General features: G+C 32.3%; 1 protein-coding gene across 3 annotated transcripts in view; it reads left to right on the top strand.

Moving 5' to 3' along the window:
• Nucleotides 1-9288: 9288 nt before the first annotated feature.
• LOC129946942 (furin-like protease 2) overlaps nucleotides 9289-20517 on the top strand; it is a 524816-nt gene continuing 513587 nt past the window's right edge. For all 3 annotated transcript variants that reach the window (XM_056057326.1, XM_056057324.1, XM_056057325.1), the window contains exon 1: nucleotides 9289-9845. The gene's annotated coding sequence lies outside the window, so the exon portion shown is untranslated. The remainder of the gene's footprint in view (nucleotides 9846-20517) is intronic.

The raw sequence follows: 20517 nt of genomic DNA, 5'->3' as shown, positions 1-20517 counted from the left end.
TCATTACATTTGTTATATTAACAATTGTGGTGCTAAAATGAAAGTAAAAAGTGATGGATTGTGTGTAAAAGCAAAGAACTTCGTTGACCAATGTCCGTGTTGTCGGGAGGGAAAATGTGGCAGATGTCCTTCAGGTTTACATTTAATACCTATACAAAAATTGACAAATTGAAATAAACAAAATTATAAGAAAATGTGTTCTACAAAACAAATGCACAAGTACCTATGATATAATCAACGGCGGGGGAGGCAGCGCGTACGCGTCGCGTTCGCGGGTTGCACCGCGCCGCTCCATGTTACGTCGTACGTTGAGATTCTTTCATAGACTTTTTGGGCTTTAATTCCAAATTAATTTTGGAAATTAAGCCAGAAAAAGCTCTGTCCATTCTTTAAAGGCTTAATTTTCAATACTAATTTGGAAATTACACCAAAAAGTTCTTATTTTTTTTGGCGTTTTTTCCATTTTAGTATTTTGGCTCTTTTTCCAAAAGTTTGGCTTAATTTCCACACTTTTTGGCGTATTTTCCTTTTTGTTTTTGGGCGCTTTTTCCTATTTTTTTACACCAAAATTATTTGGGCTTTTTTTCCAAAACAGTTTTTGGCGTAATTTCCTATGGCGTAATTTCAGGGAGCCACATTTTTACTGCCATTGACATTGAAATTGCAGTATTTTTTGCTGTAACTTTTGGTCATGTAAAAATTTGGTCCGACGAATATAGGCGTTGCGGGCCTTCCTGGCTTGTTTGAACTTTTTCCGGCTTTCCCAGTTGGCTTTCTCGTATTGCCAAACGGTTCTCTTAGGAGCTCTTTCTTTAACTGAACAGTTTTGACACGAGAAATTTGCTGATATAACACAATGGACAGATGTGCCTAGAGAAGATAGAACACTAATAGTGTACTTATCAGGTCAAAATAAGAAACAAGCCAAGAGTGTTTTCTGCGTGACCTTCAACGTCCGATATTCGTGTGGGCTCGTTAACAAGCTGAGTTAGGTGGTTCAACTCAGCGAAGATTTCTGCACACACTCCATCGGGTGTTGTCTGGCCTGAATGTTGAAGCCATGAAGAATTGTGTACATTGAAATCGACCGTAACAACGATTTCAGTGCGAGGATAGGACGAAACAATTCTTTGGATGAAATTAGACAAAGCATCCAATTCACGAGAAGTATATACTCTGTCTAAATTAGGGCTTCGATAAAGGAAGCAGTAGTGAATGATTGCTTATTCACGGAGAATTTAAACCAAATATAATTAAAAAAGGAATTGGTGCAAAGAGTTTGAGTTTTGAACATTGGACAGATACGAATGAAATGTACACAATTTTGATTCTAAGTTGCACAGCGTTCAGAATTGGTTAAAACTACTTTATAAGGACTTCCGTTTAAGTCGAGAACTTCACATCTTCCTTTAAAGATTAGGGATATCTCTTCATAACTCAGTGAATCCTAGAAATAATTTCTAGCACCTAGATTATAGCTGAGCTGACCGTAGATTATTCTACTGAATGAGTCTTGAGCTTCTTGTTTCCTCATTTTTCTCCATGATGCTGTACATTTGATCTTTCACATGGTTCATGTTGGTGAAATCAGCATCCAATCTCACTCCACGCTCATTGCCAACAGATTGCCATCTTGCAAACCACCAGTCTTTGTTTCTCAGCTAATATAAAAGAAGTTTTTTCGAAAGTCTTGTGCTCTGATGGTTGCTGCAGACTTGTATATAGCTTGAGACTTCAGGGTGCTTGTTAGAAGTTTTGGCAGTCCTTTTTCTAAATATATCGAATAAATAGGCGTATTCAGATTAAGGTTTAAAAGTTTCTTCATAAAATTCCAATAAAAGTTTCCGATTTCTTCATATTCTTCTGATCTCCAAACCTGAGCAACATACAAGAGTGAGATTTCACTACCGAATTAAATATTTTGTATTTTGTAGATAAATTAATTTGTTTTTCAGAGCAGATATTTTTCCATGTTGAATTTATTAACTTTGTAAGCTTTGGGCTTTCTCCGATAAATGAATTTTGAAATTTAATGTTGGATTCAATTTCAAGCCTAGATATTTGATCTCTTTTGCTACCTCCAATTATACCATTATATTTTCATATATTACCATTATATTGTATACGCGGAAAACCATGATTTAAGATTTTGTGATGTTGTGCATATATTCACTGTTTATAAAATATACAGTGGTAGCCAAAATTATATAAGGGAATCAATAAATTTTCTTTACTTTCAAATTCCATCGTAATAAGCTTTCCTTTTTTTTATCATTTATTTTTGGATCAAAATTTTCTATAATCACCGACAAATTTCCACAATAATATATGAAAGTATAACTTTTATTCACGACAAAATAATAAGAGCGCACTGTAAGTTTGCAATATTTCTTTGAAATTATTGTTGGTTTTTCTTTTTAATATCGAAATAACTAGAATAATAATTTTTAGTTTTAAAACCTAAAAAATTAACGAAAAAAGCAGCTTGATTTTGCAACTTGTAAATGAAAGAAACGATTACGAATTTATTATATTTTTATATTAATAATTTTTTTCTTGTGGCTCGAGTATTAAAGAACCGACGAAAAGAACTTTACTCACCCTAGATAGAAAAATATTCAAAGAAATTCCCAAGGATCCAAAACTTGATTCACTCTTTTTTTTGTCAGCAAAAAGGCACAGGAAAATAGTGTTATATATACTTTACTTTAACTTAGTTTTTTTAATTAAAGTTTACATTAACAATTGGAAATTAGATTAGATTAGAATGAAATTACAGTACGAACATTTATTTTATATATTTCTCTAGAAATATTTGTGATAAAAAGCAACAGTATTTAACTCCTATTAGTTTGGCCAAGACCAATGGCATATCCAGAGCGGTGCAGAGTAATTATAAAACAAAACTATACGTTCCTTTCATATCTGAAATGGCTGACACAAAGGAATAGTTGAGAGTTGTAAGGCACTAGGCATTCTATATATTTTTTAATTTTATTTAAGTAAGTGAAATCATTTTAGTTCTTTAAACCATTTAACCTTTTTTTCTACAAAGCTATTTATTTGTATGAATGTATTTTTAGACTATTTAAGAAAAAAAAAAAAACAACCATGACATCTATCTGTTTAGATTTAGATTTTCAAAATAACTTTTTTTTTTTTGAAAATGCTATAAAAACATCGAGTGTAGCTTCGTCTGTTTGGCCGTCTTGTTGAAACCAAATGTGGTCAGTATCCTCCTCTTCAATTTTTGTGAACAAAAATTCGTTCAACAGGCTCGATAACGATCGCCATTGACTGTATAACGGCCACTTCTTGCTCATTTTCGAATAAAATGAAAAAATTATGTCCCTGGACCAGAATCGACCAAACAGTGACTCGTTTTGGAGTGTATCGGCTTTTTAATGTATACATGCGGATTACTTACTCGTTTCTCCTGACATATTCAAAGCTTTTATATAAAATAAATATAAAACCTACATTAAGTATTTTAATTAGCCATACATGTTGCGAAAATGTCACTATTTCTGGGACATTTGTATTGTTATAATGTATGTTTAAATTTCAGATCCAGAGCATCTAATGCAAATTGAACTCAAAAAGTAGATTTTTTAAAATTTATATCTCTCAGAAAAGATCTTATTAATATATGTCATTCCAAACATTATTAAAGTTCTTCTAAATTGTAATTTTGTGCAAACCTTCAAGATATTAAAAAAGGTTTTAGTTGTTTTTGACAGACAAACAGCTTTTATGGTGAATATCGTTAAATTACTAAAAACTCTGTTGATGTAATCTATGCTTATAGAACCAAACTGTAAGAGATTTAATGCTCATCACACCCCCTTTCGTCAAAATTGTATGAGATTGTCCAACGCGATTGAAAGATTAAAAAAGCGATGGATTTCCAATTCATACCATGTACTTGGTCCAGCCTTCATTTAAAAGAGTTAAAAGTAAAACTTATGCAATAAAGTGGAAAATCTTATCAGATTTGTGTTCGTTAAAAATCAATTTAGATTAACCTAAGACTACCATCTTATGTTAACAACAAAATTAAGCACATAATGAATACCATGATTTTTTATGAGATATCGAGACTCGAACATAAATGTTTACATGTTTAGAATTTTCTTATTATTTTAATTTATATGAAAAAACTTACAGTTTAAATTTTATAGAAATTTTATTTATTGAATGTTGAAAGCATTTTTTAGATGGAATGAATTTGAAACCATTATTATTAATTTTTGAAAAGATATTCGAATCAAAACTTAATTTTTACCAACTTTTCGAAATGTTTGCTTATGTTTTATTAAAAAAAACGTTATTTCGATTTTTATTAAAGTTTTACCAAATTTTTAAAATGCTTTTTTTTCGGTATAAAAGATTATTTTTGAATTAAAGAATTTCCTTTTCACAGAATATTCGAAGAAACACAAATTTAATCTAAATAAACTATTAATTAATTTGTTTCCAAACTGTATATACTCTTCGTGTCACATAAATAGGGACAAACTTTTTTTGTTTTTTATTTGTCGATGTTTTTTAAGCCCCAAGGGTTTTTGTAAAACCCGAATGTAGAAGGAATAAGGAGTATATTAAGTTTATATTGTAAGCATAATTTTGGGCTTATAATGGATAGTTTTTCTAAAGAAGGTCATAAAAAGTGCCTGTGTTTTGTGTCACATAAATGGGGACAACATCTAAATTAACTTTAATTAGCGTGTTTAAATCTAGATAAAAGCATGCTCTGATTATTTCGAACTTACCGGGATCTCGCGAAATCATCCGTTTTAAAGCCACCAAATTAGAAAAACTTCATATTGTACATAACTACCTCAAGGACCCAGAGCTGTATGGAAAAAAAACACATAAGAAGAGTCAAGAAAGCCACATCATTTCCGAAAAAGCTGGCGATAATGAGAAATTGAGAACTGCTTAAAATTAAAGGCTTTCCCTTAGTAAATTCGAGGCAGAAGTTGGGGGTAATACTAGTAGATCGACTGTTGCTTGAATGATACAAAAAGTATGCCATATACGTCACAAATCAAATCAGGTGGAATCCAGCTTGGCATACCGTCGTCTTTTTCGATTGAAAAAAACGGAACTGATAAATATATCTGCTTTTTCCATGATTTAAGAAAGAAATAAATCTATGTTGAAAAACAGCACAACAAAGAAGGCGTTTGACTCAAAAATCGATCCTGGAATTATCTTCTCCCCAGTTTTCTATATTATTTCGTGGACAACGATGGACTTTCGAACAAGATAATGCACCAATTCATACCGCACGGAAAAGAAAAGTCTGAATAAAGGGCGAAATTTGAACCTATTACAATTGCATCCATATTCTGCTGACCTGAACATCATGGACAAAATGTAAAAAAGAAAATCTACAAAGGAAGACCGCAAAACCAAAAAATCGAAGACAAAATTCAAGTAATAAAACGGTCCTGGTAACTTGAAATAATTCAGAAATCAGAAGGCAGCACACATTACTAAAAATTGTTTTCATCTATGAAATTAATAGAGAATTAAGATAAGATTTTTTGTCATTTTATTTACTTTAAAGCGTCGTTCAGGTAAATTAAGATCTTCATGTGACACAAAAAACGTTTTATGACCTTCTTCTTTTTTTTTTACACTTCAGAATTTCAGAAAGTAGTAAGCTTATAGCAAGCGTCAAACTATGATCAGAGGCTCATCATAAGTGCATGTGTTTGTTGTTAGTAAGATGACAATACAATTAAAGCCTTACACACGCACAAAATACAAAACAAAATTAAGATTTACTCGTAACTATTACAGAACAAAAAATAAAATGAGAACGTTAACGATAGTGGAGCACTGGTTCTAAACTATGATTTTAATCCCACCTTATTTAATTTTAAATCTATTGATGTACAGTTTAAGTCATATAAAATGCTCATTCGACTTAAAGCTTCATTCTTCTCATAGTTAGTTCTATGGAAGTGAATATGTATAAAGTCAAAAGTACGCAGGTGATTAGTTCCGCCTCAGTAATTCAAATGTAAACAAGATAGCAAATAAGGTGCATCAATTTCACAATTGATGAGTTGATTAAAAAATACTAAGTCATTATTAACACACCTTTGATGGAGAGATTGCATTTGAAGAAGTAGAATACGATGTTCATAAGGAGGCAGATCATAAGGGTCTTCCCAAGGAAGACCTTTTAGGGCAAAGCGAATGAAATTATGTTGAATTGATTCAATACGTTTTCTATGAATTTCGTTATAGGGAGTCCATACCTGATAAGCATATTCAAGATGAGGACGAACATGGCAATGGTACAAAAAAAGAGTAACATAGGGATCATTGAACTCCTTTGCCCAGCGTTTTATTAAAACCAAGCATAGAACTTGCCTTAATAAAAATAAAATTAATGTGTTGTCTAAACTCTAAGTTGGAACAGAAATGTACACCTAAATCTTTAAATGTGGAGACACGACACAGTTTTTGCTGTGATATACAGCAGTCAAATACGTTACTGATTAGTTTTTTAGTGAAAGTTATAGTCTGACATTTTAAAGGGTTGAGTAAAAGGCTATTTTTCCCACACCAAAAAGTAAACTATCAATGTCGGCTTGTAAAAGAATACGTTCATTGGTGGACTTTATTATTTTGAAAATCTTCATATCGTCAGCAAAAATGAGAAGTTCACTTGAAAGTAGACATGACGATACATCGTTAATAGACAGGATGAACAGAAAAGGGCCAAGATAGCTTTCCTGGGGAACACCAGATTGAGCAACAAAAGGTTCTTAAAGACAATTTCTAAATTTTACCTCATAGAATCTGTTTTCAATTTAAATAAAATTATTCCGTTGCTTAGTTGGTCAAAAGCTTTAGAAAAGTCAGTGTATACACAGTTAACTTCATAAATTTGTACTAAAGCGCTTGAACATATGTTTGAGAATGTGAGGAGATTAGTAACGGTTGACCTTTTTTTCACAAAACCATGTGACACTTTCACAAACATTTCTTTCACATACTTTAGGAATGCAAGAAACCTTTGCAATAGGCCTGTAGTCGGACTTGTTACCTTTCTTGAAAATTGGTGTTAGAAATGTCTTCTTCCATATACTGAGAAATTTGCCTGTTTTTAAAGAAAGTTTGAATAAAGTCGTAAGGGGTTAAACTAAAGCATTAGTACACTTCTCTCTTCGGAAAAACCAAAATAAACTTGTATTTATCAAAATGTTTGCTTGCAATATTTGGGGTTTTCCAAGAATCGTTAGGGTTTAAGAAATGTCGGAAAAATAAAAACTGAAAAACATATACCTATTCATGTGACACGAAGTGTATTAAGTAGCACGCCAAATTATATCATATAAAATTTAGTTTAAGTTGCTAGCGTTATGGGTTCATGAGCTATCTAGGGTCAACCTATATTTTTACTTTTCTTGAATAGTAAAACAATCACACACACACACACATCTTTATGTGTTATTAATTTTGTATCAGAACATTTATGTTTCAAGTCGATATTTCTACTGGTTCTTGAGATATGGACAAAGAACGTACGCAAAAACGCACAAACAAACATTTCCACACAAATCTGTAATTTAGAAACTTTAAAACGTCGAGAAATGTCAACATTTTCAATACGACAAATCTAACCTTTTGCAATTACTTTCTAAATAAAGTTAACAAGAGATAAAAACACGAGTAGATCTTAAGAAATTTTTATCGTTATTTAGAAAAAATATAAAAATCCATATGATTTTCTAGACCAAATACAATTTTCATCCCCATTAATCTCACCCTGCAGCAAAAATTAAACTATCAAATTAAATCCCATTTTTGACTTTAATATTTTACTAAAACGAAATACATCCTGCAACTCTATTCTACCCCGCCCTCTTTAAAACCACATTTAATTTCAATTGCAGACCATTTTCCTTCTATTTTGTCATATACATACATATCTAGGTAACTATAGGTATAAGAAAACTTAGTGAAAAATTAAAGTCAAACAAAAAAGATTCCTTAATTTTAATGCAAAACGAATTTTCCTGCAACACTTGCTTCTCATGCATAATCATGCTACATTCCCTTTAAATCACAAAGAGAAAGACCAAAAACTAGGTCAGTACTTCATATCATATCATTTCTTATCGTCAAACAAAAATGCATCCTTTTTATCCTCTGCACAAATGCTCTATTTTTGACACTTTGTGTTTGTGTGTTCCACACTTCCACGTCCACGTCCACGCTACGTCCCTTATCGGGTTTGGGAGAGTGTAGAGAGCATAAGCTGTTAAAACTGATGATAACTGAAAAATCTTCTCTCTTTTCAGCTTGTGGTGTTGTGTTTCCAGAGGCAAAAGGAACACACAAAAATATCCTTTGGTTTTCCTCGAATTTCCACAGTTTTTAGAGATTTTTGAATTTCTCTCTCTCTCTCTCTCTCTCTGTTTACTACTGCTTTACATAATCGTATTCTTATTCGTAGGGATATCAAGTGTCATTTTAGGTGCCCTCCACAGCCCATGGTGGGTGGTTAATGACAGTAAGGATGTGTCTGTGACTGGTGCTCCTTAACCTCACATTTGTGGAACTTTTATGTTGTTGTTTTTTTGTTGTCAGTGGCGATACCTACCTACCCGCCACTGTGTTATCTTGATGCGTATCCTTGACAGAGCCTTAATACACGTAGGAAAAAATGCGCATGTCTCATGAGAAAAACTACCAAACATACTCTAACTTACCCTATAACAAGTTCACTTCTATCTAAGCTTTTTTAATAACTTAATACTTCTCAAAATGATGAAAAGAGTCTCTTATAAATGCAAGTTCTCTTAAGTTGGACTTATAGCTTGTTGCATTTTTGATTTGATATTAAGTTTCTGATTTTTTATCAATTTAAATTACAAGAATTACAAAATCAAGGAAAAACACATCTTTTACTTTTCCTAAGCCAGGCTTATTGAACATAAAAGACAGTTTGACATTATGTATAAGATGTGGAGACCTTAAGAGAACTAAGCTGAGCTCTTACTTTCAATTTCAATCTCAACCTCTTAAAACAAAGTGACATACATAAACATAAGTTAGTGTGTGTTTCAAAAACTTGGACTCTGTTTTTGACTTTTGTGTGTAGTTCCATTTCCATAGCTTATAAAATAAAAGCTCTTGTTTCTCGTAGAGTAAAAACCTGAAGCACACAACCAAAGAGAACCCAAACAGAAGTATGATTGCCTTTGCCATAGAATGAAACGAAAAAAAAAATACCACAAGACTTGACGTCGAAAATGATTTTCAGTTGAAGTTGGAGCGTGTTCAGAATCGGTCGGTTTCACGCGCGCTCTCAGCTATCTTGAAAATTCTTTGAGCTATAATAAAGCCATATTATTTTTGTTCCATACCGCGGAATACAGTTTTATCTGTGAAGTGACCTATTGTATAATTATCATCGGCCGTGTTTATAGCATACCTACCTATACCTATATATATAGAGAAAAAAAAGGAAATCTGAAAACCAAAAACATTGTCTTAGCGAATCGTTTTGGAAAGTCTTAACCTCCCCCACTCTTGCCCAATAGTTTTTGCGGACGGTTTCGAATTCGCGTTTATTTTTTGGTTTTTATTTTTGTGAACTCTCCACTATCGCGTTGTGTTGTGACATCACGAACACGATTACGATATTGTCTTGGCTTGTCTTGTCGTCATTGTCATCGCAGTTCGTATTCGCAGCGTTCGCAGCTCCGGTTTCGGTGTTCGGTATAATATTCGTTGTGCTTGTGTGTCTATTTGGCAAAACTGCTTTTTCGGAGTCCATCTCTCGGTCCAGCTAGTATCCAACTATACTATTTTATGTAGGTACCCCCTTGTGAGACCTTCTTTTATTTTTGTGCACGAACCAACGAACGACTTCACTTCGACCTATCACTCTCCCGTTCCATTCTTCACTTTAAATTGCAACAGCTCCACAACAGCCTGTGCTCTGTTGTTTGTGGCTGGTGTGGTGGTCCAGGTCCAGCTTCAGCTCGAGTGATGGCATTGCTTCGGCGTTGCATATTTTGAGGGGGAATAGGGCGGGAGAGATAAGGTTTCTTTTATGCAACACGATTTTCACAGAATCATATGGTAGAAGATAGAGTCGTTTGGTCGGTTTTATAGTCTCCCCATCCTCACCTCTGCCGTGCAATGCTGCAGCTAACACTACCGTCGTCGTCGCCACCACCCGACCAGCGCAGCGCCGCCACCATCAAGGTACCGACCGGTCGCTCTGGTGTCGACGACGACGACGGTGATGGTAGAGATAGAGAAGACGTGTGTAGAGTACAGCATAGCCCTGGTTTGGTTTAACAGTGAAATACAACAATAAACATGTGGTGTTGCAGCCTCAAGTCTAGAGAAAGGGAGTGCACGGAAAGGAAAATCATGTGATAAATCTAAGTGGAAACGAGTATGAGAAAAAAAAACGGTATTGAAACCGTACTTTCCGTGGCTATGGCGAGACTTGAGAAGTTCGCCTTTAATCGGGTTTTATTATATTTATATACCTATCTATAACTTGTATACTTATTTTTGTTTGTATCTTCTGGTTTTTATTTTGTTTTGTGGCGGTTTTAAAATTTCGTTTTCGTTTGAGGCTTGTTTTTTTGGTGTATGGTAGTACCTGAGGCTTGAGGGGATCTATCTGGTTTTTGTAGTGTAACATAGTCAACTGTTTTCGACGAACGATCGTGTATCATGTTTCGAGTTTCATGTTGTTGGTGATAATGATGTTGATGATGATGACAGTGTTGTTGGACGGAATGGATCGGGAGTGCGCGCTCGAATTGGAGTTTCGAATTTCCTTTCCATTTTTTTTTGCTCAAAACCTGCAATCCACTTTTATTTCTGTGTCTGTTGCTGTACTGTATTGAGATTTCTAATTCAACTTTTGTGTACAAATTGTTGATTTAAGTTTAACGGTTTTGAGTGGAGAATTATTATTGCAAAATTTTATAGGTAGGTAGGTACACATAGTTTCAAATTGTGTATAGGTACCTACCTACCTGCCTTCCTACTTAGGCTACCAACTTGCAAAATCTAATTATAATGATGTTGATGAGAAGTGGAGTTCGACATCAAAGATTTATTTTGTAATTTCAGCTGATTTGATTAGATACTATCTAGCTAACAAGATACCTACCTAACTACAGCAAAAAAAGGTTATCTAGGTCTTCATAGCCTTGTTGAGAATTAAGTGTCTCTATAAAATTGCGGTGATTAGATGTATTTTCTGTTGGGTTAGGTCATAATTGTTATTGTGTGACTATAAATCATAAAAACCTGCTTGGGAAAAAAGGGCCACTCACAATGCAAAGATTTTTACCGTTTGTTTTATGCATTTTGTTTTTTTTTTATGCCTAGACCTATGTAAATGCATATTAAAAAATAATTATTCTATAGCAAGCTCATAATTGTTCAGCAACACGAAGTAGATAGGTAGGTAGGAAAATAGACATATTTTCTTCGAGGTTGTCGACCGACTATTGGACTTTGTTTATACATACGTACATACATATATCCTCTTGAAGATTGGTATTGAAAGTAGTTTACCTTGACACATAGTTCGTCTGTTTTATGTAACGGTACATAGGTACCTAGATTCTTTACCACATTTAGATTGATTTGTAGAAACATTTAAGAATGTAGGTAGGTATCTAAAAGATACGTAATAATTTGGGAAGCCTTAAAATGCTCTGATCTTTGACTACCTACTTAGTATAGGTATATACCCATACTTCCATACATATGCAGAAAGTTTCATATGAATCTTAGTTACATAAACAATGTAGGTACCTTAGTTAGGTAAAAGATGGTTGTGCAAATCTGCTCAGACTTTCTTCAAAAAAAAAAAAAAAACAATGGTAGGTCGGAATAAGTAATTGTTTTGAAGCAATCTATTTTCTTTATTAAGCTTTAGAAGGTTCATAAGATGGGTATAACTAGCTTGGTTGATAATTTATATTTGGTAGATAGGTATCTAAGTTATTTAAGTGAAAGTTTAGAAAATTGATTACACAATCAAAATTTAAACAGAAAGAAAAAGATACATATAACTTCCTAGCTTGAATTAATTTTAAAGCTATTAAAATGAGTTAATAAAATAGATAAAAAGTGTTCTTAATTAACATTCGGAGGTTGGTATAGGTAGGTACCTGTAGGTAGGCATAACTTATTCCCTTATGACTATAAGCTAGTTAGGTAAAAATTATTAAACTAGTTCGTTTTGTTTATTACTTTTAACTTCCGATAGGAAGTAATTGTGGTCCAATTCGCGAATTGAAAATTTCACATTTCTCAACGTTTCAAGGTTCCTAAAATCTAAATCAAAGATTTTTTAGTGATATGTCTATGAGTGCGTGTGTATCTACCATTTCATCAAATTCAAATAAGTGGTGTTCCAAAGCAAGGAAGGAAGATTGACTGGTTGCTTTTTTCACTAAAGCAATTTAAAAAAAGTAAAAATTTTGGATGACCCGTAAATATATCACGAACTAATAACCTTAGCGACTTGCATTACATTTTAAATTATGCATTTTAAAGTGATACCAAATTAGTATAATTTTACAAAGCAAAACAAATAAAAATAAAAATTTGTCAACTCGAATATAATTTTAACTCCAAAAAAATTATAAAACGTGTGTGACATTTAGTAAAATTTTGAGAACGGTTGTCTTGACCCCAAAGTGAAGGTAATTTGCTACATGGCCCTCATACGGCCGATGATCGTTTATGGTTGTCCTGTGTGGTTCAACGATGCCCCTTCTCAGATGGAGAAGTTTCGGATGCTCGAGCGGCAGTGTTAACGACGCTGTACCGGCTTATATCGAATAGCTGAGTCTTCTTATGTGCATTACTATTCCAACGAGGTCCTATACAACGGGGCTCGAATCAACAGAATTGACAATTTTGGATAAAACTCGTTCGAGGTCACATTGCAAGAGCTATGTCTTCGACCAACAATTTAATTTTCGGGGCGTTCTATTCGAACGACGAGTATTTTGAAAGTGCACGCTTGAGCGGCTTCATTCCACCAGAGGCATTCCTCTTTTTAGACAAACGCGGTTTGATACAGGATAGATTGGCAGTTCCGTTAATCTATTACGTCAGACGACGAACCGTGGATAGGAGACTCCTGTACAATCGGGACGTCATGGCACAAGGTGGAGCAGAGCTCCTTCAGTTCAGTAGGGATGTGTTCAAACGGGACCGAACTGATAGGGTGAAGTAGGAGAACTAGTTTTAGTGGCTTCAATCGGCACTTGATAGGGTGTAGTCGGGATGGGTTTTTAAGCCTTGGCCGGCTTTAATATTTGTTTTATTGTTTTAGGGTGTAGTTTTAAGTAGAATAGGCATGGTAGCACAAGAAAAAAAATACAAACAAAAATATACACACAAAAAAAATACAAAATAGACAACAAAATATGAAAAATGAAAAACAAAAAACGTTAAATAGTAAGATATGCTGCTGTGGTTGTTCTTGTTTTAAGTAGTTTATAGGTAGAATAGGTAGTTTTAGTTGGCTTTAAGTTTTATATTAAGGACCTTATTTTAAGTAGTTTTTAAGTATAAATAAAATAGGATATCGATGCCTATGCCATCTTACGTTTTTTCACAGGCACTGCCTCTTGCGAAGAATTGACAAATTCTCCAAGAATAATTCTTGTCAAGAAAAGTGTTTTCTCAAATTAGCCGTTCGAATCAGGCGTAAAACTGTTGGTCCCCTATATTCCTGACAACAGTACTCACTCACAGGAATGTCTGGCAGTTGTAAGTCACTAGGCCCTAGTTCTCAACGGACAATTGCGCCACCCAATTTATTAACTTCCCATAGGAAGTTATTGTAATGGGTCCGATTTGTCAAATTGAAAATTTTGACATTGCTCGACGTTTCAAGGTTCCTAGAGTCGAAATAAAAGATTTTTAGAAAGATGTCTGTGCGTGAGTGTGTACGTACGTTCGTACGTCCGTACATCTGATAACATTTTGAGAAAAATCGAATTCACAGTTTTTGTTATAAAAAATAAAAAACTAAAAAAAACATAACTCAAAGTTGTTAAAAATTGAATATCGATTCAAATATCTTTTCAAAAACTTGAAATTTAGGCTTCAAACTTATTTTATCTCAAAAGAAATATTGTTTTCAACATTTTGAAATATGTTGAGAAAAATCGGTAAAAATTGATTTTCGACTTTAATATCTTTTAAAAACTTTGATATAATGGCTTCTAACTAATTTTTACTTATAAGAAATATTGTTTTCAACATTAGGACAAATTTTGAGAAAAATCGAATTGACAGTTTTCTTACAAAAAATAAAACCCTAAAAAAAAAATTAATAAAAGTTGGTAAAAATTGATTTTCGACTTTAATATCTTTCCAAAAATTGTAGATATTGGCTTTTAACTACTTTTATCTTTCAAAAAATATTGTTGTCAATATTCAGTAAAATTTTGAAAAAAATCGAATTGACAGTTTTTGTACAAAAAACTAAAAAACTTACCAAAATTTAACAAAAGTTGGTAAAAACTTACTTTCGACTCAAATAGCAAATAAAAATATTGGCTTCAACCTTATTTTTTTCACAAAATATTTTTTGTTTTATTCAGCAATTTCTAACACTCCGTTTTTTCATAAGAAATAAAATCTACAAAAAATAGTACGCAATTTTGGTAAAAATTGATACGAGTACATATAGACAAATTGTTAAGCAAGACAGATCGACAGACAGGATTTGAAGTTATCATTGTGGGTCGCATCCCAGCCTCTTTTTTATTTTATAACAAAAAGATTGTTTTTTAACTTTTTGTTATTTTTTTTGCAGAAAAAAAAAAAACAATTAATGACTTTTTTTTACAAAACACCAATACCTTCTTAAAGAACTGATAGAAAATGGTTTTGGATCAGGTCATGTGAGAAGAAAGAAAAATATTGACTTTAAATTCTTTCATCTCGCACAAAATGTTGATATTAACATTTTGTTTAAAAACAGATCAACTGCATTCTGAAAAAATAGGTTTTGATATGGTTCCTTTTATTTTTTGGGCTTCTCTTTCAAAGTTTTTTTAAGATTTCACTAAAATCAAGACCATTTCATTTGACAAAACAACAAAAACCTGGAATTAATTGACTTGAATGCTGAATGGTTAAACTTATACTGGTTTATTTTTATTTTCATTTTCATGATTTTAAATAAAAATTTTTATTTTTATGATTTAAAATCATATTTATTAAAAATAATCGCTGTTCAGGAAAAAACAATTCGACTGTAAACAGTCAAAAATTTCATCTTCAAGGGTAAACTTAGAAAAAACTAATTGAATTCCCTTAACCCTAGAAAGATAACCATATTTTTTAGTGCGTGAAAGATAATCATACGTCCTAGAGACGTATGGCACTTATTAAGCGCGTTTAAAGATGACAATTGATTTTTCATCATTATTTTGTATTTTAATTCATTTTATTTGGGTTATTTTAAGTAAAATGAATCAATAATTAAGTATAAAAGAAGTAAGATTTGAGCAAAATTTATAAAAAACCTGAACCACCTTTGAAAACAGAACGAACAAAATTCTTTATTTTTTAAAGAAACCTTTGAGTTGACTTTGAGTTTTAATATTTGGTAAATTAGTTCATTGAGGGGTAAGCTAACTATAAAAAATAGTTTTAGTAATTTTTGAGAAAAAAAGTTTTTTCCCCATATACTTTTGTTCAGTGCACAAAAGTTTCATAAAAGATAATCATACGTCTCCCAGACGTATAACATAGTCATTACTGGCCCTAATGCATCTTCAGCGTGAATTTTAAGATGCACCATGCAAGCTCTGACCTAGTCCTGAGCAAATATAAAAAACTAATGTAATACGGCTTATAATTGAAAAGATATAACAATTTTTCCCCGCGCCATACGTCCCGCAGACGTAGATTATCTTTCTAGGGTTAAGATACTCATGTTTTTAATTGTTGGGCCTTGAAAGAATCAAAGGAATACGAATATAAACTTCTATTGAATTTGCTAAGTAATTTTAACATAGAGAACAAAATAAATCTTTACTCTTTTTTCGTTGACTTTAAATCAGCATTTGATACCATTAACAGAAGATCTCTACTATTTAAACTTGCAGGTATCGGGCTATCGACAAAATTTATCCGAATCTATGAGCAGCTGCTCTCAAATATGACAACTGAAGTTTCAAATGGTAGTAGCAAATCGAAACCGTTTAGTTGTAATACAGGTGTGCCTCAAGGCTAAATTTTAAGCCCGCTTATCTTTTCACTATTTATAAATGATTTTGAAGACTATATCCCTGGTGGTTTTACTTTTGGTGATTTATCTATTAAAGGTTTTGCTCCACGCGCGCCGATGACTTGGTGATCTTAACTGATAATGCAGTCACACTTCAGCTTCAAATAAAAAAATTAAAACAATTTTGTAATCTATGGGATCTCCAAATAATCACCTCAAAGTCGAAGGTTATGGTCTTTAGGTCCCAACATCGTAGCATTAGAACCGACCGCAACTGGACCGTCAATAGTTCCGACTTAGAAGTGGTGAAAGAATTTAAATATTTAGGCTACACATTAACTCATAACCTGAATTTTGGTGTTCACTTAAAAGATAAGGTGAGAGTTGCAAAAACTGCAATAAATTGTATGTGGTCAAACTTTTTTATTAACAAACTTGTTGATTCTACGTCTAAGTTCAAAATTTGAAGCAACTATCAACAGCTGTTTTTGTTATGGCAACCAAGTCTATGGGTACAAGTGAATAGAAGATATCGAAGTTGTCCAAAGATATTTTTTCAAGCGTATCCTTAGACTCCCAACTAACACGCCCAATAATGCTATACATATCGAATCGGGATTTCCTCCAATATTTATTACGAATTTAAAAGCACACGCTGATTATATATTGAGGGTAATGCAAACAATTTGCAAAAGAGGGTCCTATCAGTGTGTTTTAGATGCCGGTATACTCCATTTAAAGACTGGTATGATTTGGCCTCGGCACATAACTTTCTTCTGTCTGTTGATAGTTTAGATACGTGGAGAAGTGCTCTCTACGACTGTACATCTACCATTGATGATCACTCATTCCAAAGCTATCTAGATAGGGCGAGGGAGTCTGTGTCGAGATCAATTTACAGTAAACTTTACCTCATACTCGGGTCTTCAAGTTACTTCAGAGATAAATTTACTGTAATGGAAATTAGCATCATATTTAAAGCACGCACGGAGATGTTAGAGCTTAATCACAGACCGCACAGAACTGGTAACAACCCAAACTGCACTTTGTGCAACCTTAATAAAGTTGAAAACATTTTCCACTTTGTTGCATTGTGCCCAATCTCGCAGGAAATTCGTCGGCTTTATATTAACAAGAATTTTCTCTCACTTGAAGAATGTCTAGGTGTTCTGAATGGAGATAACGGTTGGCGTCTACTCATTCACTTTTTATTAGACGCAGTTTCATATAGAAACATATACATTAATATGTACTAGAATAATAATTCTATTACAATTTTGTTGTAGCTAAACTAAAAGCCTAAATCGCATTTGAAAAATTGCGAATCATTAAATTCCAATTCCTTGAAATATCTTTTATTTTGTTTATCTTTTTTTTTTTGGTATGTGCGGAACCGGTACGTTAAGAAAGCGGTAAACAGAAGAATCTCGATGCAAGCGATCAGTAGTGTTTCATTTTACCCGCAAGTATGTTTCCTTGACGTTTTTTTAGTTTGTTTTGTAAATAAAAAAATAGGAATTTTTAATTTGCTTCTAGTGAAGACGGTTTTAATAAAAAAAACTTCAAAAACAGATTTTTACAATTCTGGTCTGAAAGTTATACGGTATATATTCTTTACAGCGGTAAAAATCTATTGCAAATATCGATTTGAAAAATAAAGGTGTCACTTTGCAGTTTTTTTTCAAACTTATTACTATTGATTAAGATATGAAAAATATCATAAATATTCACTTGTTATTTAGTTTTTGTATTATTAAATTAATAGAGAAAGCTAAAAAAATGGCAATGAAAACGAAAGTAAATAGAAAAAAGTTGGATCCATTTTAAATTCATAAGTTACAAACTTATTGGCGTGAACTAATATATTTGTTAAGCAAATCTCCAACCAAGATCTAGCATTTTTTAGCAGATTTAAATAAATTACACTGTCTGTAGATTTAGAAACATGAGTCTATTCTTATGTTAATAATAAAAGACTTAAAATAAATAATCATCAACAGGTTTTTATTTTTTTTGCACACGCTTTTAAGCTTATAAATATTTGAACAGATGTTATAACTTATACCTACACTACACCTAATATGATAAAAGGTTTTCTTTTAGTTTATACTTTGTTAAATTTCTAAAAAATGATTATTGTGAGAAGTCTTCTGAAATCAAAGTGTTGTGTTGTATTTTCCACCATAAAGGATCAAGACTATTTCAGTCTTAAAGTCCATAAGTTAAAGGACTTCAGCTTCCTAGTAAGGAAAACTCATAACGAGTAAAAAATTAAATTTTTCATAGTTCAAACAGTGCGGTTTCAATTACAAGGACCGGACATTTAAATAAGACGGTTATTCACATTGAAAATTCAACAAATCAAAATGTCAAAAAACCTGACTTTCAATAAATTTATTTGATGAAAAACAAGTTATGAAAAATATCATGCACATGACAACGACCACAACATTGAATCTTATTTCATTACCACTGATAGAAGAAATTTATTTTTTTCAAAGGATAACCTGAATTGAAGATATGTTTATTTATTTTTAAGGATAAATTGAATTGCTATAAGATATGTATTAAAATATAAATAGATATCAAAAAATAAGTTTCAAAACGGAAATAGTTTTTTTTTAATTCATTTTGTTGAAATAACTAAACCACTGAAGTTAATGACTCCTATAAATTGTATTTAATTGCATTACTACTAAAACAGTTTGAGTGAGAAATGAAAGCAGAATATGGATTGGACGTGTTTCTGATATATACATATTTTCATATGTCTTTCTATTTCCTTGGGATTAGGATTTCCTCATTGTCAATATTAATCCAGTTTCATTTGCGGAAGATTAAATTGTCACATACCTACAATCTACATTAGATGGAAATAATATTTTCATGGCAGCCTCCAAATTTAAATTGCATTTTTAAACCTGATACATTTAAAGACGACCATATAGGTATCTATATATCGGTGTTTGATGAAAGTGTATCTTCAAATGTAAATACGATATCACGGAAGCATCAATTTCAACCTTTATTGGTTGCACGAAGTTTTCTTGATTAGGTACCTATACATATTTACTCGTATCGTGGGCTATGCAATGTTTTTACATCGTTTATCTTTTTTGTATTATAGAGGAATCTAAGGTCTGTAAAAGGTAAAACCTGAATTCAATAAAAAAAGGCGTAATTATTTGCTTCCACGACAATTATTTACAAAAAGGGACATTTTTTAGCGTGCAAATAATTTACTAATGCTAAGGACTTGATACTTAGTTTATGGCTATGAAAGTATGCAGGTGTAAGTAAAATGCATTGTGAAATAGATTTCTTTTGAAAATTTAAATCAAAACGCAATTTGCTGAAAATGTAAAAAAAAATGAAACATTAATTGTCATGGCTCATGTAGTTGGAAAACTATGTGATTGCATTAAACTTCGGCATAGACCTTGTCCTATACGTTTTCTAACGGGATTTTTATCAGAAGACTCCTTATTACGTAATTTATAGAAAACGTATTGAATCAATTCAACATAATTTCATTCACTTTGCCCTAAAGGGTCTTCCTTGAGAAGATCCTTATGATCTGCCTGCCTATGAACAACGTATTCAGCTTCTTCAATTGCAATCTCTCCATCAAAGGCGTGTTAATAATGATTTAATATTTCTTCATCAACTCATTAACGGTGAAATTGATGCACCTTATTTGCTATCTTGTGTAAATTTGAATTACCAAGGCGAACTCATCACCTAAGTTCTTTTGATTTTATACATATTGATTTTTATAGAACTAACTATGGGAAAAATGAAGCTTTAAATCGAATGAGCATTTTCTAAAATTTAAATTGTTCATCGATAGATTTAAATTTAAATAAGGTGGGATTTAAATCATTGTTTAGAACCAGTTGTTCGGTATTATTTCATGTTAATGTTAATTATGTTTTTTATTTTGTGCGTTTGTTAAGATTTAATTGTATTATTATCTTACTAACAATTAACACATGCACTTATGATGAGCCTTTGATCGTGCTTTGAAGCTTGCTATAAGCTAACTACTGTCTGAAATTCTGAAGTGTAAAAAAAGAAGTTCTGCAACATTTTTTCCCAAAAAAATCCTTCCTTAACGAAAGTCTACCCGAAATATTATCACCCGAAATACATCGACAGTTTCGACAAACTTACTCTTATGGTTATGCCCTTTTCTTATGCGTCAAAATGCAAGTCCACTCAATTACCAATTTTCAAAATAGCTT

Source organism: Eupeodes corollae, chromosome 2 (assembly GCF_945859685.1).
Source record: "Eupeodes corollae chromosome 2, idEupCoro1.1, whole genome shotgun sequence".
NCBI classification, from domain to species: Eukaryota; Metazoa; Arthropoda; class Insecta; order Diptera; family Syrphidae; genus Eupeodes; species Eupeodes corollae.
This window is presented reverse-complemented; position numbering and strand designations above follow the sequence as displayed.